General features: G+C 37.9%; 1 protein-coding gene across 6 annotated transcripts in view; it reads right to left on the reverse strand.

The window, feature by feature from the left end:
• Window positions 1-18,558, reverse strand: part of MAGI2 (membrane associated guanylate kinase, WW and PDZ domain containing 2) — a 1,459,815-nt gene that overhangs the window by 1,121,708 nt on the left and 319,549 nt on the right. The window lies entirely within an intron of this gene.

An 18,558-nucleotide genomic window follows, 5' to 3' on the forward strand; every position in this document is an offset into this window, starting at 1 on the left:
TTTAATAGTCTACTTTGACTTGGGTTTTATTCATAGATACCTGAAAGAGTTCTAACCAAATCACTTCCTCTTTCTTACAATTTTCTCATCTTTCTCACTTCTCTTTTTTGGCTAAACACCAGTTGTGACCATTTACAACGTCCCCTAAACTTAACCAACTTTTCTCCTTTTTTTTTACCCAGAAACTCCAGGATTCACATATTGTATGGCTTTTAGCACATTTAATGTTGGTTTAGTTTTTACTGCTAACTTTCTTGTGCTGTAACCTTCCCTACCAGACATCTCAGAAAGTACCCCTAGGTATGCTATGCTATTTATACTTCAGATAATGACATTACCATCAAAGCAGTGTGTTTTTGCCACAAGATGTACTACTTCAACTCATTTGAATGTTAAACTTTTGAAAACATTTTATTTTAAAATAAAAACTCTTGAGTTATAAAACACAGTGTCACTGTCACTGTGATCCTGCTTTTCTTTTATATGAACTAGCTTGTACTATCATCCTTATCTAATATGAATGGAATTACAAATATGCTACAGGGGAATTCCCTGATCATGAGCAAGCTGAAATCGAGCTTTGTTTTCAATATTATACTATTCTTCTCCATCTTTGAAAATGCAAGGACACATTCATTAAACAGGCTTTTGAGAACACAGTTATACATGGTAAAGGTAAATTTATTCAATTTAATTTGTAATTATACTTAAAATTAATACTCTTGTGTCAGTACAGATGCTCCTAACTTATGATGGGGTTACATCCCCATAAACCTATTATCGTAAGTTGAAAATTTCCTTAGTTGAAAATGCATTAATACACCTAACATACCAAACACCATAGCCTAGCCTAGGTTACTTTTTTTTAATTCTTTGAGATGGAGTCTCACTCTGTCGCCCAGGCTGGAGTGTAATGGTATTCTCTCAGTTCATTGCAATCTCCGCCTCTCGAGTTCCAGTGATTCTTCCACCTCAGCCTCCCGAATAGCTGGGATTACAGGCAGGCACCACTACGCTCAGCTAATTTTTGTATTTTTCGTAGAGACTGGGTTTCACCATGTTGGACTGACTGGTCTTAAACTCCTAACCTCAAGTGATCACCTGCCTTGGCCTCCCAAAATGCTGGGATTATAGGTATGAGCCACCATGATTACAGACATGAGCCTCCACGAACCTAGGTTATTTCAAATGTGCTCAGAACACTTACATTAGCCTACAATTGGGTGAAATCATGTAACACAAATCCTATTTTACAATAAAGTGTTTGATACCTTATGTAATTTATTGGCTAGTGTACTGAAAGTGAAAAACAGTTTCTACTGAGTGTGTTATCAGGTTTGCACCACCACACAGTCCAAAAATCTTAAGTCGAATCATCATAAATTGGGGACTTTCAGTAAATTCATTCATAATATCAAACCTAGTACTCCAAATCTGATGAACAAATCGTGTTCTTTTTACCAGTCTGATTAAAAATTTAATACAACTTTCAGGATTATTAAATCCACCCATATGTTCTTCATCTCTATTCACACAGCAGAGTAACCTATCATAAATTGCAATAATATTTGTTAGAACTGACCCTCAGAAAGAGCTTAGTTTAAGGTTGCTTAGTGGTGACAGAAGTCAATTATAATGATAGCCATTTCAACAGGGATGCTTTAAATACGATGCTTGCAAAAAATAAGTCTCACTGCTTTAACAGAGTAGGTCACAGAACTTTAAAGAAGTAAAACGACAGACTAGTAAAAGACCAAAGATATTATAGCATTAAATGAAAAATTCAGAAGGCAATGTTAATGTGAACTTTGTCATAATAATGAAAGAGGCTTCAGAGCAAAAAGATAAAGGTGTGAAATGAAAATCTTGTTGGGTGTCAGCAATGAAATGCTGCACATTTCTTGTAAAGCATCACTGGGCTAGTTTGCCAAATTAGCTGACAAATGTCTGCCATAACCATGCAATTTACACATTTGTACTCATTTTAGAAGTAGTCTCACAGTTATTTATTTTTGGAGTTCTTTTGGGTTAAGAAAATGGGCTGGGCACAAGTGATCACACTTGTAATCCCAGTACTTTGGGAGGCCAAGATGCGACAATCAGTTGAAGCCAGGAGTTCAAGATCAGCCTGAGCAACAAAGTGAGACTCTCATTTTGTTAGACCCTCTCTCTATATATAAAAAAAAAATAGCTGGGCATGGTGGTGGGCACCTGTGATCCTAGCTACTCTGGAGGCTAACATGGGAGGATAACTTGAGCACAGGCTTCAGTGAGCTATGATGGCACCATCGTACTTCAGCCTGAGTGACAGAGTGAGACCCTGTCTCTCAAAAAAAAAAAAGAGAGAACATACTTGGATTTTTTAGTTTTTTTTTTTTCCCCTTGCTTTTTCCTGGCAGTTAACTCTAAAAAGGATCATTTCTAAGAAACCCCAAGAATGAGGATTCTTCAGCTTTTCTTTTGCAGGTACAATGTTGCCGCAACTGATTATGTCATTTGTGCAATGCATAAGGATGCCACCGCTAAGAAGCACCGCTGCATTCACATCACACGCATCACATATTTGCATCCTGATAATTGTCCAACATTGAGAGTCAAGTGTCTACTTCATCTCTCTCTACATCAGTCTCCTCATTTGAAACGTGAGAACAATAACAGTGCCCTGCATCACTGAATTGTGGTGAGGATTAAATGAGCTAATAAATATAAACATTTCAAATGTTGATAGCTATTATTAATTAATTTTCACTGACAACCTTCATTTGCAATGTGCTACAGACTGTACTAAGTGCTTTCAATGATGTTTTCAAAACAATAAAAGGTAAAGGAAACAGAAGCTCACAGAAGTTAATTAACCAAGCCAAAAGGTAGCTGGGATATCTGTTGGATTCTGGAACAGAGGGAAGACAAAACCTTCATAGAGGAGGTAATTTAGGGGAAAGTAAGGTTGGAGGATCTTTAAAAGCAGGGTCCAATATCTCCTGGGTTTTAAAATTAGTGTGTTCATATTCTTCCTTCTCCCGATGCATCTGTTCCAGACTGAGTGGCCAACGTGTCTAGTCAGTGTTAACAGACTGAATGATAACCTCAAGGTTAAATGAACACAGGTTTCATCTATACTGTAAACACTACTGCTCCAAGAAGGAGTAGGTAGGAAGCTGTCAATGACAGCACACAAACCTTTTCCACTTTTGATAGAGAAATCCAGAGGACGTCATAACTACTAATATGTATCTGAAGAGTGCTTGATTCCTTATTAAGTACTTTGACACCGATTATTTTGTGTGATGGTCCTTACAGTTATTTCTGATAAAGTTAAATGTTGTTACCTGCATTTTACAGATGAGAAAACTGAAGCTCTGTCAAGCTGAGAAATGTCAGAGCCTGAATTTAAATGTGAGTTTGCTAATTCAAAATTTTATGTTGTTTTCATTGTATCTTATTGCGTTCCTTTCATGGAGTTTATGAAACCAGGACTAGCAAAAAACTGATTCAATTACAATAGTATCATAGCTGAAAGACATGTCTTTAGCTTTTTAATTTTTAAATTTTTGAACTTCCTTAAATTTAAATTGGATATATAGCTGATGAAAATCTAGTTAAAATTCTGTTTATTTCTCTTATGATGTCTACTTCAGTGTTTTGCAAATTTTAATTATAGCCATACCCTTTCAAATAAAAAAAATGCTTGCAGGTCTCTAGTGCTTGCTTAAATTATATTTAGTATAATATTACTTAAACATGTATAAACATAAAACCAGATATTAATTCCTTTTTCTTCCAGCTTTTATAAAACATTTTATGACTGCAAACCACAAGGTTACAAAATAAATCCAAATAATACCTTAAAACCCAATACAATTCAAATTAAGAATATTAATTTAACGGGATAAATGATAATATCTTGCTGAAGGTAGATCACTCACATTGGCTTTAAATTTTTTTTTATTTTAATAGCTTTTGAGGTATAAGTAGTTTTATCACACATGGGTGAATTATACAGTGATGAATTCTGAGATCTTAGTTCACCCTTCACCCAAGTAGTATACATTGTACCTAATGTGTAATTTTTTTATCCCTATCCCCCCTCCCACTCTCCCCCTTCTGAGTCTCTAAAGTCCCTTATATCACCCTGTCTGCTTGTGCTCACTCACAGCTTAGCTCCCACTTATAAGTGAGAACATATGGTTTTTGGTTTTCCACTCCTGTATTACTTCACTTAGTATAATGGCCTCCAGATCCATCCAAGACACTGCAAAAGACATTATTTCATTCATTTTTATAACTGAGTAGTATTCTATGGTGTGTATATACCATATGTTCTTTATTCACTCATTAGTCAGTGGGCACTAGATTGGTTCCACATCTTTGCAATTGTGAATTTAGCTGCTATAAACATGAGTGCGTAAGTGTCTTTTTTTGTATAATGACTTCTTTTTCTTTGGGTAGATACCCAGTAGTGGGACTGCTAGATCAAATAGTAGATCTACTTTTAGCTCTATGAGTAATTGCCATACTGTTTTTCATAGAGGTTGTACTAATTAACAATCCCACCAACAGTGCAAAAGCATTCCCTTTTCTTCATACCCACACCAACACATATTGTTTTTTAACTTTTTAATAATGGCCATTCTTGCAGGAGTATGGTGGTATCTCATTCTGATTTTAATTTTCATTTCTCTGATGATTAGTGATGTCAAGCGTTTTTTCATGTTTTGGTTATTTGTATATATTCTTTTGGGAAATGTTTATTCATGTTCTTTGTCCACTTTTTGATAGGATATTTGTTTTTTTCTTGATGATTCACTGGAGTTCCTTATAGATTCTGGATACTAGTCCTTTGTCGGATGTGTAGCCTGCAAATATTTTCTCCCTTCCTGTGGGTTATCAGTTTACTCTGATTATTATTTCTTTTGCTGCACAGAGCTTTTTAATTTAATTCAATCCCATTTATTTATTTTTGTTTTTGTTGTGTTTGCCTTTGGGGTCTTGGTCATAAATTCTTTGCCTAGGCCGATGTCTAAAAGAGTTTTTCCAACGTTATCTCCTAGAATTTTTATAGTTTCAGGTCTTATATTTAAGTCTTTGATTCATCATGAATTGATTTTTTTTATAAGGTAGGATACAGGGATCCAATTTTATTCCTCTGCATGTGGCTTGCCAGTTTTCCTAGCACTACTGATTAAATAGTGTGTCCTTTCCCTAATTTATGTATTTGTATGCTTTGCCAAAGATCAGATGACTGTATGTGTTTGGCTTTATTTCTGGGTTCTGGAATGCAAGGAAGATACCTGCTCAAAGTGAGCATCAAACTCTCTGCTTACAGGAAGCATCCTCTGTATGCCCCATGCTTGGTACTCCAGGGGTACCAACTAAAGCATTGACCACTTTTCATAATATATTGGAAACCTCTGTCTTTGTAGAACCTCATAACTTCATCACTTCTGTTGCATCAACTGTATAATAGATACATTATGTCTTCATTATTTTTCCTATTAGCCTCAGACAAAGCAGTACAAAGTTTTTCTGTACTGTAGGATAATAATAGTGTTAAACCAAAATCTCATATGATTAAATAAAAAGTTAAAATCATAATCTATTAAGGTATTTTTGAATTGCAAACCAATTTAAAAGTATAATACTGACTTTTTAGGGGTCCTCTAGGTACCTACTTTATCTTATCTAAATACAGAAAGTAAACTGAAAGTATAGTGGAATGCTCAGTCATTAGTTGATATAATAATTGAACCAGAAAAATTTGTTAAAAACTCTCACAGACAGAGAAGCTCCACCCAGAGGGCCAAATAGGAACAGCTCTGGAGTACAGTTCCCAGTGAGAACGACACAGAGGGGCAGAGGGTGAGTGATCGCTGCATTTCCAACTGAGGTACCAGGTACATCTCAATGGGACTGGTTGAACAGTGGGTGTAGCCCAAGGAGGGAAAGCTGAGGCAGGGTGGGGTGCTGCCTCACCTGGGAAGTGCAGTGGACTGGAGGATACCCTCCTACCCAACAGAGGCCATCGGGGACTTTTCTGGCTACTCTGTCACTCTGGTTCAGATACTGCACTTCTCCCACGGTCTTTATGGCCCACAGACCAGGAGGCTCCTGTTGGCCAACAAGCACTGTGGGTTTCCAGCACAAAAGCCTGCACAAATCTGGGCAGCCATTTTAACTGGTGCCTGGAATGCCTGTGAGACAGAGCCACACATTCCCCTGAAAAAGGGGGCTGAAGGCAGGGACCCAGGTGAGCTGGCTCAGCAGATCCCACCCCCACAAAGACTAGCAATCTAAAATACACTGAGAGTTTTGCAGCTAGCACAGCAGTTTGAGCTTGACCTGGGATAGTCAAGCTCTGTGGGAGGAAGGGTGTCTGCCATCACTGAGGCAATCTGCCATTACTGAGGCAGTCCACCATTACTAAGGCAGTCCATCATTACTGAGACAGTTCTAATTTTACCCATGTAAACAAAACTGCAAGGACGTTTACACAGAAGCTGGACAGAGCCCGTGGCAGCTCAGCAATGCCGCTGCAGGCAGACTGTGACTAGACTCCCTCCTTGCTGGGCAGGGAATCTCTGAAAAAAAGCAGCAGCATGTCAGGGACTTATAAATAAAGCCTCACCTTCCCTCGACAGAGCACCTGGGGAAAGGGGTGGTTGTGAATTCTGCTGCAGCAGACTTAAATGTCCCTGCCCAGCAGCTCTGAAGGGAACAAAGGAGATCCCAGCACAGCACTTGAGCTCTGATAAGGAACAGACTGCCTCCCCAAGTGGCTCCCTGACCCCCACATATCCAAAGAGGCACCTCATAAAGGAGAGCTCTGGTTGACATCTGGCAGGTACCCTTGTGGGACAAAGATACTAGAAGAAGGAACAGGTAGCAACCCTTACTGTTTTGCAGCCCACACAGTTGATTCCCAGGAAAGCAGGGTCTGGAGTGGACCTCCAGCAGTCCTGCAGCAAAGGGACCTGACTGTTAGAAGGAAAACTAAAAAACAGAAAGAAATAGAATCAACATCAACAGAAAGGATGTCCACTCAGAGACCCCATGCAAAAGTCACCAACTTTAAAGACTAAAGGTAGATACATCCATGAAGATGGGAAGAAATCAGCAAAAAAAGGATGAAATCACCAAAAACCTGAATGTCTCTCCTCCTCCAAGGGATGACAACTACTCATCAGCAAGGGAACAAAACTGGATAGAGAATGAGTTTGACAAATTTACAGAAGCAGGCTTCAGAAGGTGGGTAATAACAAACTTCTCTGAACTAAAGGAACATGTTCTAAACCAATGCAAAGAAACTACGAACATTGAAAAAAGGTTAGATGAAATGCTAACTAAGATAAACAGCTTAGAGAAGAACATAAATGACTTGATGGTGCTGAAAAACACAGCATGAGAACCACATGAAGCATACACAAGTTTCAATAACCAAATCAATCAAGCAGAAGAAAGGATATCAGAGATTGAAGATCAACTCAATGAAATAAAACGAGAAGGAAAGATTATAGAAAAAAGAGTGAAAAGAAATGAACAAAGCCTCCAAGAAATATGGGATTATGTGGAAAGACCTAATCTACGTTTGATAGGTGTGCCTGAATGTGATAGGGAGAATCAATCCAAGCTAGAAAACACTCTTCAGGATATTATTCAGGAGAACTTCCCCAACCTAGCAAGGCAGGCCAACATTTCAATCTAGGAAATACAGAGAACACCACAAAGATATTCCTCAAGAAGAGCAACCCCAAGGCACATAATCATCAGATTCACCAGGATTGAAATGAAGGAAAAAATGCTAATGATAGCCAGACAGAAAGGTTGGGTTATCCACAAAGAGAAGCCCATCAGACTCACAGTGGATCTCTCAGCAGAAATCCTACAAGCTAGAAGAGAGTTGGGGCCAATATTCAATATCCTTAAAGAAAAGAACTTTGCACCCAGAATGTCATATCCAGCCTAACTAAACTTCATAAGCAAAGGAGAAATAAAATCCTTTATGGACAAGCAATTGCTGAGAGATTGCATCACCACCAGGCCTGCCTTGCAAGAGCTCCTGAAGGAAGCACTAAACATGGAAAGGAACAACTGGTACCAGCCACTCCAAAAATGTACCAAATGGTAAAGACCATTGACACAATGAAGAAACTGCATCAACTAATGGGAAAAACAATCAGCTAGTATCAAAATGTCAGGATCAAATTCACACATAACAATATTAACCTTAAATGTAAATGGGCTAAATGCCCCAATCAAAAGTCACAGACTGGCAAACTGAATAAAAAGTCAGAACCCATTGGTGTGCTGTATTCAGGAGACCCATCTCACATGCAAAGACACAAATAGACTCAAAATAAAGGGATGGAGGAAGATTTACCAAGCAAATGGAGAGCAAAGAAAAAAAAAAGTAGGTGTTGCAATCCTAGTCTCTGATAAAACGGATGCTAAACCAACAAAGATAAAAAGAGTCAAAGAAGGGCATTACATAATGGTAAAAGGATCAGTGCAAAAAGAGCTAACTATCCTAAATATATAGGCACCCAATACAGGAGCACCCAGATGCATAAAGCAAGTCCTTAATGACCTACAAAGAGACTTAGACTCCCACCCAATAATAGTGGGAGACTTTAACATTCTGCTGTCAATATTAGATGGATCAATGAGACAGAAAATTAACAAGGATATTTAGGACTTGAACTAAGATCTGGACCAGGTGGACCTAATAGACATCTACAGAACTCTCCACCCCAAATCCACAGAAGATACATTCTTCTCAGCATGACATCACACTTACTCTAAAACTGACCACATAATTGGAAGTAAATCACTCCTCAGCAAATGCAAAAGAACGGAAATCATAATAACCAGTCTCTCAGACCACAGTGCAATCAAGTTAGAACTCAGAATTCAGAAACTAACTCAGAACTGCACAGCTTCATGGCAACTGAACAACCTGCTCCTGAATGAGTACTGGATAAACAATGAAATGAAGGCAGAAATAAAGATGTTCTTTGAAACCAATGAGAACGAAGACACAATGTACCAGAATCACTGGGACACATTTAAAGTAGTGTCTAGAGGGAAATTTATAGCACTAAATGTCCACATGAGAAGCAAAGAAAGATCTAAAATCGACACACCATTGTCAAAATTAAAAGGGCTAGAGGAGCAAGATCAAACAAATTCAAAAGCTAGCAGAAGACAAGAAATAACTAAGATCAGAGCAGAACTGAAGGAGATAGAGACACAAAAAAACCTTCAAAAAATCAATAAATCCAGGAGCTGGTTTTATGAAAAGATCAACAAAATAGATAGACTGCTAGCCAGACTAATATAAAAGAAAAGAGAAGAATCAAAGAGATGCAATAAAAGAATGATAAAGGGGATATCACCACCCATTCCACAGAAATACAAACTACTATCAGAGATTACCACAAACAACTCTATGCACACAAACCAGTAACTCTAGAAGAAATGGATAAATTCCTGGACACTTACACCCTCCTAAGACTAAACCAGGAAGAAGTTGAAACCCTGAATAGGCCAATAACAAGGGCTGAAGTTGAGACAGCAATTAATAGCCTACCAATCAAAGAAAGTCCAGGTCCAGATGGGTTCACAGCCGAATTCCACAGACATACAAATAGAAACTTCTGATATTATTCCAATCAAAACAAAAAGAGGGAATCCTCCCTAACTCATTTTATGAGACCAACATCATCCTAATACCAAAACCCAGCAGAGACTCAACTAAAAAAAAAAAAAATTCAGGCCAATATCCATGATGAACATCGATGCAAAAGTCTCCAATAAAATACTGGTAAACCGAATGCAACAGCACATCAAAAAGCTTACCCAACACGATCAAGTAGGCTTCATCCCAAGGATGCAAGGCTGGTTCAACATATGCAAGTCTATAAATGTAATTCACCATATAAACAGAAACAAAGACAAAAACCACAGGATTTTCTTGATAGATGCAGAGAAGGCCTTCGACAAAATTCAACAGCTCTTTATGCTAAAAACTCTCAATAAACTAGGTATCTATGGAACATATCTCAAAATAATAAAAGCTATTTATGACAAACCCACAGCCAATATCATACTGAATGGGCAAAAACTGGAAGCATTCCCTTTGGAAACTGGCACTAGACAAGGGTGCTCTCTCTCACCACTCCTATTCAATATAGTATTGGAAGTTCTAGCCAAAGCAATCAGACAAGACAAAGAAATAAGGCATATTCAATTAAGAAAAGAGGAAGTTAAATTGTCTCTGTTTCCAGACGACATGATTGCATATTTAGAAGACCCCATCATCTCAGCCCAAAATCTCCTTAAGATAATAAGCAACTTCAGCAAAGTCTCAGGATACAAAATCAATGTGCAAAAATCACAAGCATTCCTATACACCAATAACAGAGAGCCAAATCATGAGGGAACTCCCATTCACAATTGCTAAAAAGAGAATATAATACCTAGGAATATAACCAAGAAAGGACATGAAGGACCTTTTTAAAGAGAACTATGAACTACTGCTCAAGGAAATAAGAGAGGACATAAACAGATGGAGAAACATTCCATGCTTATGGTTAGGAAGAATCAATATCGTGAAAATGGCCATACCGCCCAAAGTAATTTATAGATTCAGTGCTAGCCCCATCAAACTACCATTGACCTTCTTCACAGAACTGGAAAAAACCACCTTAAACTTCATATGGAACCAAAAAGCCTGCATAGCCAAGACAATTCTAAGCAAAAAGAACAAAGCTGGAGGCATCGTGCTACCTGACTTCAAGCTATACTACAGGCTACAGTAATCAAAACAGCATGGTACTGGTACCAAAACAGAGATGCAGACCAGTGGAACAGAACAGAGGCCTCAGAATTAATGCCACACATCTACAATCTGATCTTTGACAAACCTGACAAAAATAAGCAATGGAGAAAGTATTCCCTGTTTAATAAATGGTATTGGGAAAACTGGCTAGCCATGTGCAGAAAGCTGAACTGGACTCCTTCCTTACACCTTATACAAAAATTAACTCCAGATTGATTAAAGATTTAAACATAAGACCTGACATCATAAAAAACCCTAGAAGAAAACCTAGGCAATACCATTCAGGACCTAGGCATAGGCAAGGACTTCATGACTAAAACACCAAAAGCAATGGCAACAAAAGCCAAAATAGAAAAATAGGATCTAACTAAACTTAAGAGCTTCTGCACAGCAAAAGAAACAATCGTTAGAGTGAACCCACAACCAACAAAAGAAATTTTTGCAAGCTAACCATCTGATGAAGGGCTAATATCCAGAATCTACAAAGAACTAAAATAAATATACAAGAAAAAACCAACCCCATCAAAAAGTGGGTGAAAGATATGAACAGACACTTTTCAAAAGAAGACTTTTATATGGCCAACAGACATATGAAAAAATGCTCGTCATCACTGGTCATTAGAGAAATGCAAATCAAAACTACATTGAGATGCCACCACATGCCAGTTATAATGATGATCATTAAAATGTCAAGAAACAACAGATGCTGGAGAGAATGTGGAGAAATAGAAACGGTTTGACACTGTTGGTTGGAGTTAGTTCAACCATTGTGGAAGACAGTGTGGCAATTCCTCAAGGATCTAGAAATAGAAATACGATTTGACCCAGCAATCCCATTATTGGGCATATACCCAAAGGATTATAAATCTATTATAAAGACACATGCTCAGGTATGTTTATTGGGCAGTGTTTACAATAGCAATAACTTGAAACCAACCCAAATGCCCATTAAAGATAGACTGGATAAAGAAAGTCTGACACATATACACCATGGAATACTATGCAGACATAAAAAAGATGAATTCATGTCCTTTGCAGGGAAATGGATGAATTTGGAAACCATCATTCTTAGCAAACTGACACAAGAACAGAAAACCAAACACCACATGTTCTCACTCATAAGTGGGTGTTGAACAATGAGAACACATAGATAAAGGGAGGGGAGCATCACACACTAGGGTCTGCTGGGGGGTGTGGGGCTAGAGGAGGAATAGCAGGTGGTAGGGAGATTGGGGAGGGATAACAGGAGAAATACCTAATGTAGTTGACAGGGGGATGGAGGCAGCAAACCACCATGGCATGTGTATAACTATGTAACAATCCTACAAGATCTGCACATGTACCCCAGAACTTAAAGTAAAATAAAAATAAAAAAGAAACTCTCACAGGCTTCTGTTTTGTCCCAGATTTCTCATCAAACTATCTTTGTTAATGATAGATCAATTTTGCACTTTTTCAATAGAACATTTTTTGCCCCTAAATCTTCTACTCTCTAATTACATCTAGGAACTTTAAGATGGTGTGTTTGTTGTTTGCTGACCCCTCCCACTTAGATGAGTTTCAGGAAATTGGTATAATATATCTCAGATGACAGCCTCATAGCCCATCATCTCAACTGGAAATTCTATATGAAACTTTCAAAGAATCATATACCTTCTCTATATGGCACATACTTAAGTAGGAAAAAATAAACTTCCTTTTTCTTCCAATTATTTAAAATCCAATTATAGCAACCAAATTGAAAATAACCAATGAATTCTATGTTCCAATGTTGTCAAATTGCTTTGCAGTCATCAATATTAAGATTTAACACAAGCAAACAAGTAGAGAATATTAGGATACCTGAAGCTGGGTATAATTAGATGCCAAGTATGAAGGAATATTTGTAAACAAAATGTTGCTAACAGCATAAAATAATTGGCATTTTCAATAGAAGGATTTGACATTAGTTGGTTCTCAGATAATAGATATGATTCCCTGTGTATTATTAGGGGGTTAGATTAGCCAGAACTTGCTAATGGGGAAATAAAACACACAACAACAAAGGGTTTTGAGATGGATAGTGTTGTGGGTTTGGGTGGGTAAGAATGGATGACAAACAGTGGAATAATTGTCCTTTAATATAATTTAGAGAAGTCCTATATTTGGAGAATGAGTCTGCACAGTGTCTAGAAGCCCACCATCACTATGGTATCAGGTGGTTGTGGCTACGGATATGGTTTATATGTAAAGTGACTGAAGGGAACAGGACTAAGAAAGGTGGTCAGCACCATTCTAGTTAAAGTTGAGTGAGACAGTAAAAGCTGTAGGAAGAAAACAGTATCAGGGATATGGGTCAAGTTATTGCAGAGATATTCCAATCTTATTTTGAAGTAAATATCAATGATCAGATTATTTATAATATCGTAGAAGGTGTGTTACGAATGGACATTACATAGATTTTTGTGTGCTTTTTGCAGTCATCTTATCAAAGGAAGAAATTCTCGGAGACATATAACCCTTGGATATACAGAAACAACACACGCTTGTAGAACACTCCAGTGAAATATTTATAGCACATACATGTCAAAAAAAAAATAGTGCAATTTATGAGAGAGAAGAAGAATAGCTTTTAGATGAAATGGTGAATTTGGCCCCAGAGTCCTTCTCTGCTTCCCCTGCCTGTTGCTAGCCCCTTGTCATCTTCTTTTTCTGTTTCTTTCTCCATCTGAAAAACACTCTGTACAAAAAGGCTTTGGGCAGGGCACTGTGGCTGACACATGTAATATCAGCACTTTGGGAGGCTGAGGCAGGATGATAGATAGCTTCAGGTCAGGAGTTTGAGACAAGCCTGGCAACATAGCAAGAGTCCATCGCTACAAAATGTTTAAAAAATCAGCTGGGTATGATGGCATGCATCTGTAGTCCCAACTCCTTGGGAGGCTGAGGCAGGAGAATCACTTGAGCCCAGGAGTTCGAGGCTTCAGGGAGCTATGATGATGTCGCTGAACTCCATCCTGAGTGACAGAGTAAAATCCTCTTTCAAAAAAAAAATACTAAAGCCTTTGTATGCAGTCTTACTTTTAACATTTAATTTACCAGAGGAAGATAAAAAGAGTAACATAATTCCAAATGTTTTACATTTGTCTTTCCTACTTCCAGCCAACTCTACGTACAAGGTAAAAGGTTTTCGGTCAGATGTCCTCTTACCTGGGAACAAAAAAGCTAAGTTCTAATCTAGATTCTGTCTTTGATACAGTGGGAGCTTACTTCCAAGAGCCTCATTTGCTGTAATTTTGCCTTGGTTGTGAAGAGAATGAAGGCATTAAGAAAAACATGTAAATCTGCAGTGAACATTCAAGGACTAGCACCTTGTCTCCCATATGTTCAGCCTAATTGCACCTCTCATCGGTTGCTGAAATAACCTCATATTTGCCTCTTTTCAGACACTAGTCAATGTGTTCTTTTAGCCCAGGGAAGAAATCCTTCTAAATAAATCCTGACACCTGTTCAGACTTACTGATGGCAAATATTACCTCTTCTAGGATAACCCCAAAATAGACTGAATTCTTCTCCTTTGGATTTTTGAAAATTGAGTGAACAATTCTAAGCACTCTGGTTACATTTTGTTATATGAGTCTACTCATTTTACTTTTTTCACACTAAGGTTTATGATGGAAGTAACTACATTTTTTAAAAAGTTCAGTGTTTGTGTCATTCATAGGGCATGAAATGTTGCATTACACATATATGTGCACAAGCTGGGAGTAATAACTTGAATAGAGAAGAGGATGAGAATGAGAAGGTTGGAGATGAAACACTTGCCCTGCCTGTTAACTCCCTGATGCCTCCCACTGTCTACCAGGTGTCCACCAGTAGGAAAATCTGTTAGTGTACTTATATCAAATACAGATTTTTTTTTTGAGAAAGAGTTTTACTTTTGTTGCCCAGGCTGGTGTGATTTTGGCTCACTGCTACCTCTGCCTCCAGGTTCAAGTGATTCTCCTGCCTCAGCCTCCCACTAAGCTAGCATTACAGGTAGGCACCACCACGCCCAGCTAATTTTTGTATTTTCAGTAGAGATGGGGTTTCACTATGTTGGCCAGGCTGGTCTCGAAGTCCTGACCAGCCTGGCCAACATGGCAATCCACACACCTCAGCTCCCAAAGTGCTGGGATTACAGGCATGAACCACTGCACCCAGCCCAAATACAGATTTCTACACCCTGTGGTAGACAGAATAATGCCTCCTACCCCACAATATATGTCTCTGTCCTAACCTCAGAAACCTGTGAATATGTCACCATACACGACAGAAAGGACACTGCAGTTACGGTTAAATTGAGAATCTTGAAATGGGATGATGATCGTGGATTATCCTAGTGGGCCCAATGTAATCACAAGCATCCTTACATGAGACAGGTCCCAGGTTGAAATGATGAGCTTTGAAGATGGTGGAAGGGACTGCAGGCCAGAGATGGTGGTCTCTGGAAGCTACAAAAGGCAAGAAATGGATTCTCCCATAGAGTTCCCAGAAGAAAGCAGTTCTGCTGACTCTTGATTTTAGCCCATATGACCCATTTCAGACATCTGATCTTCAGAACTGTAAGATTATAAATTTGCATCATTTTAAGCCATTTAGTTTGTGGTAATTTTTTTTTCATAGTAGCCATAGGAAACAAATACAGATCAGACTCAAGAACTCATATTCTCTGGGTGGAACCTATGACTGCCTTGTAAGTAAGCTACACAGTTGACTATTATGCTCAACATTCGAGAGCCTGTTCTTTAAAACTGTGTTCCCTTTCTGTGCAATGGAATTAAACTACCCAACGTATCAGTCCCTAAGTCCAGGTAAAACAGAGACCATTTGTTTCATAAAATTTATCGTGTATGAATGCAAAAGTGTTTAGGAAAGTAGAATAGACTTCTCTGAAGCCCTCTATTCCACATTCAAACATAAAACCATGTTTGAACAATGGCATTCTGTTATGGACTAAAGTGAATACCCCTAAAATTCACAGGTTGAAGCCATAATCCCCAATGTGACTGTACTTGGAGACAGGGCTTTTAAATAGGTAATTAAGGTTAAACAAAGTCCTAAGGGTGGGGCCCTAATCCAATATGACTGGTGACCTCAAAAAGAGTCTAAGACACCTGGCATGTGCAAGTACAGAGAAAAGGCCATTTGGGAACACAGAGAGAAGACAATCATCTACAAGGTAAGGAGAGAGGTCTTAGAAGAAACCAAACCTTTTGACAGCTTGATCTTGGACTTCCAGCCCTCAGAACCACAATATAGATTTCAACTGTTTAAACCACCCAGTCTGTGTTATTTTGCTATGGTAGTCCTAGGAAACAAATACATGTTTGTCACCCAAGTTCCTATTGTTTCTACTTACCCAAAGGGTTAATCTAATAGTTAGGATTTCCATTACCTACCACTTACCTTCCACTCATTAAGTACTACCTACCACACTAAGGACTTTTCTTCTATAATCCCCCCAACAATTCTACCAAGGTGATATCATTTTCTCTGTTTCATAGATTACAAAACGGGGACTCAAGGAGGTTACACTTGGATACAGAACATGCTCAGACACGCAAGGGAGCTAGGACTCAGGCAACGCCTGAATGATCCCACTCTGATACATGGCTTCCCTCATTACTGACACTTACTGAGCCCCAGCTATGTGCCAGGTATTATGAGATGAGTGGGAGGATTGCGTTTGGTCTCAGGAGTATTACCCATCGCTAAGGAAGCAGGAAGCAAGGGGCAAATGTGGTAACTGGGAGTTCTATATACGAATTGAGCAGATGAAGATGCATGTCTACTTCTTTATTATAATTCTAGATCACTAAGCAACAGTCACATTATTATCTGGACTCAACGGCTGTTTCCACAGTAATACAGTTTAAACAAATGAACCAAAAAAACATAATGTGGGGCCTAATGGTTAATTCCAATGATTACAAGACACCTGCAGTCATAGTGAACATGTTTCTTATTTACAATCCTTGCAGAAAGTAAATGGAAACCAAGTGAAGATGAGAGTAGGCCTAGAATTTGAGTAACCTGTAGCAGGGCATGTCTTCCTTAAATGCCCTCTGATATCCTGCTGCCTGGGAGCCAGCAGTTGTATAAAGGTAAACATAACTGATTGGCTTTAACTCTACCGGAATACATCTGGAATCGCCTTTAGCCTTAGAGACCATTAAGATTTTGGCCAGGTCTTCAAGTTGCTCATTTGATTTCCCCTAGATTTCGACTTCTGATAATGAAAGCCAATCATATTTGCTAGCTTAAAGCAATTTTTTTTGTCACTGTGGAGAAATAGTGTGGTCCAGATTTTATTCTGAATATAGGAATCTAAAAATTGGGTGTTTATTTCTTGTTTTCTCATTGATTCACTATATTTTTGCAAGTCATTTAACCTCTGCATATCTATTTCTCAATTGCTTAGTCTGGGAAATAAAATTTTTTAAATTCATAAGCTCCTCAAAAGAATATGAATTCCTCTCTGCCCCAGTATTAATAGACCTCTGAAATGTTGTTTCTCTCCTCTGAGGCCATACTAATTACTATTTTATCTTGTTTTATAGATTAAGTAATTACAGTAAATAAGACTGTATGTAAAACTTAAAAAAATATTAACTGGATGCAAGAAGTCATTTGAAACCTTAAAATATGAAAAGGCCGATGAAAAACAGTAACTCTGACCTCATGATTAATGATTTGAGCATTAAAAAGTCAAAATAGCATGATTGTAAGTTTCTCTCAGAGTCTTTGATCTAAACTTCAGATTATGAAACATAATCAATATCATAAAAAGTTATTTCAGAATTCTAGAGTATACTTTCAAGTTACTCTTAATACAGTTTTGATCTATTTGGTATAGATCAAATTGGCACCATCCTAGTGCCTAAAATTCAAAGAAGTGACATAGTACATAATCATTATGGAAAAAATTACAAGATTATTTTAAGATTTAAAAAATGTAAATTGCTTCCTTCATTATTTTTGGCAATAGCAACATTGATTGGTTATAGCATCGATACTAATCCAAGTTTGTAGTGCCTTAATCAGTTTCTGGATATTTCTAGGTTTACAAATAAAAAGCAATTTGTGTAAATGAATTGTCAAACCTTCTAATCCTTTCAGTTGTTTATAAGTCATTTTTACTTGGATAGTTCATCATCACCAGAAATCCTACATTTGTCAAATTAAAACACCTTTCTTCTAGGCAAGCTATTTTCTTCTCCTGACCCCAGTATAGGCTGCCCTTGATAGTTTTTCAAAAGCCTGGATTCTTATTTCAACTTCCTCCTTTTCCTGTCGTATTATTTTCATCAGGTGCAACATTTACCAGATAATTTCATTGTTCCAGATGATGTGCTGGATACTGAAAATACAGAGAAAGGAAAATACAAGGCTCTTGGATTTTTCATATATTTCACTATACAGAAAGTTACCAAGTCCTCCCAGTTTTTCCTTTCACACATCTGTATCATGCTGCCATTTCAACTTGTCTGACTCCTCAACACCTCATACATGTATTAATATAACATCTACTTCAGAGCCAAGTTGATTCTTTGCTGCCTCTGTTTCTCTCCCCTATCTTCATTACTCCTAAAAATAATGTTGCATACCATTGTTATGCTAACTTTCCTTTGGGTCTTTGTTTTTTACTTCTTTGCTCAAAAGTCAATCATTATTAATGTACTATATCAGGCTTTAATATT

Source organism: Aotus nancymaae, unplaced genomic scaffold (genome assembly GCF_030222135.1).
Source record: "Aotus nancymaae isolate 86718 unplaced genomic scaffold, 86718_ANA_hifiasm-v0.15.2.pri h1tg000002l, whole genome shotgun sequence".
Lineage (NCBI taxonomy): Eukaryota > Metazoa > Chordata > Mammalia > Primates > Aotidae > Aotus > Aotus nancymaae.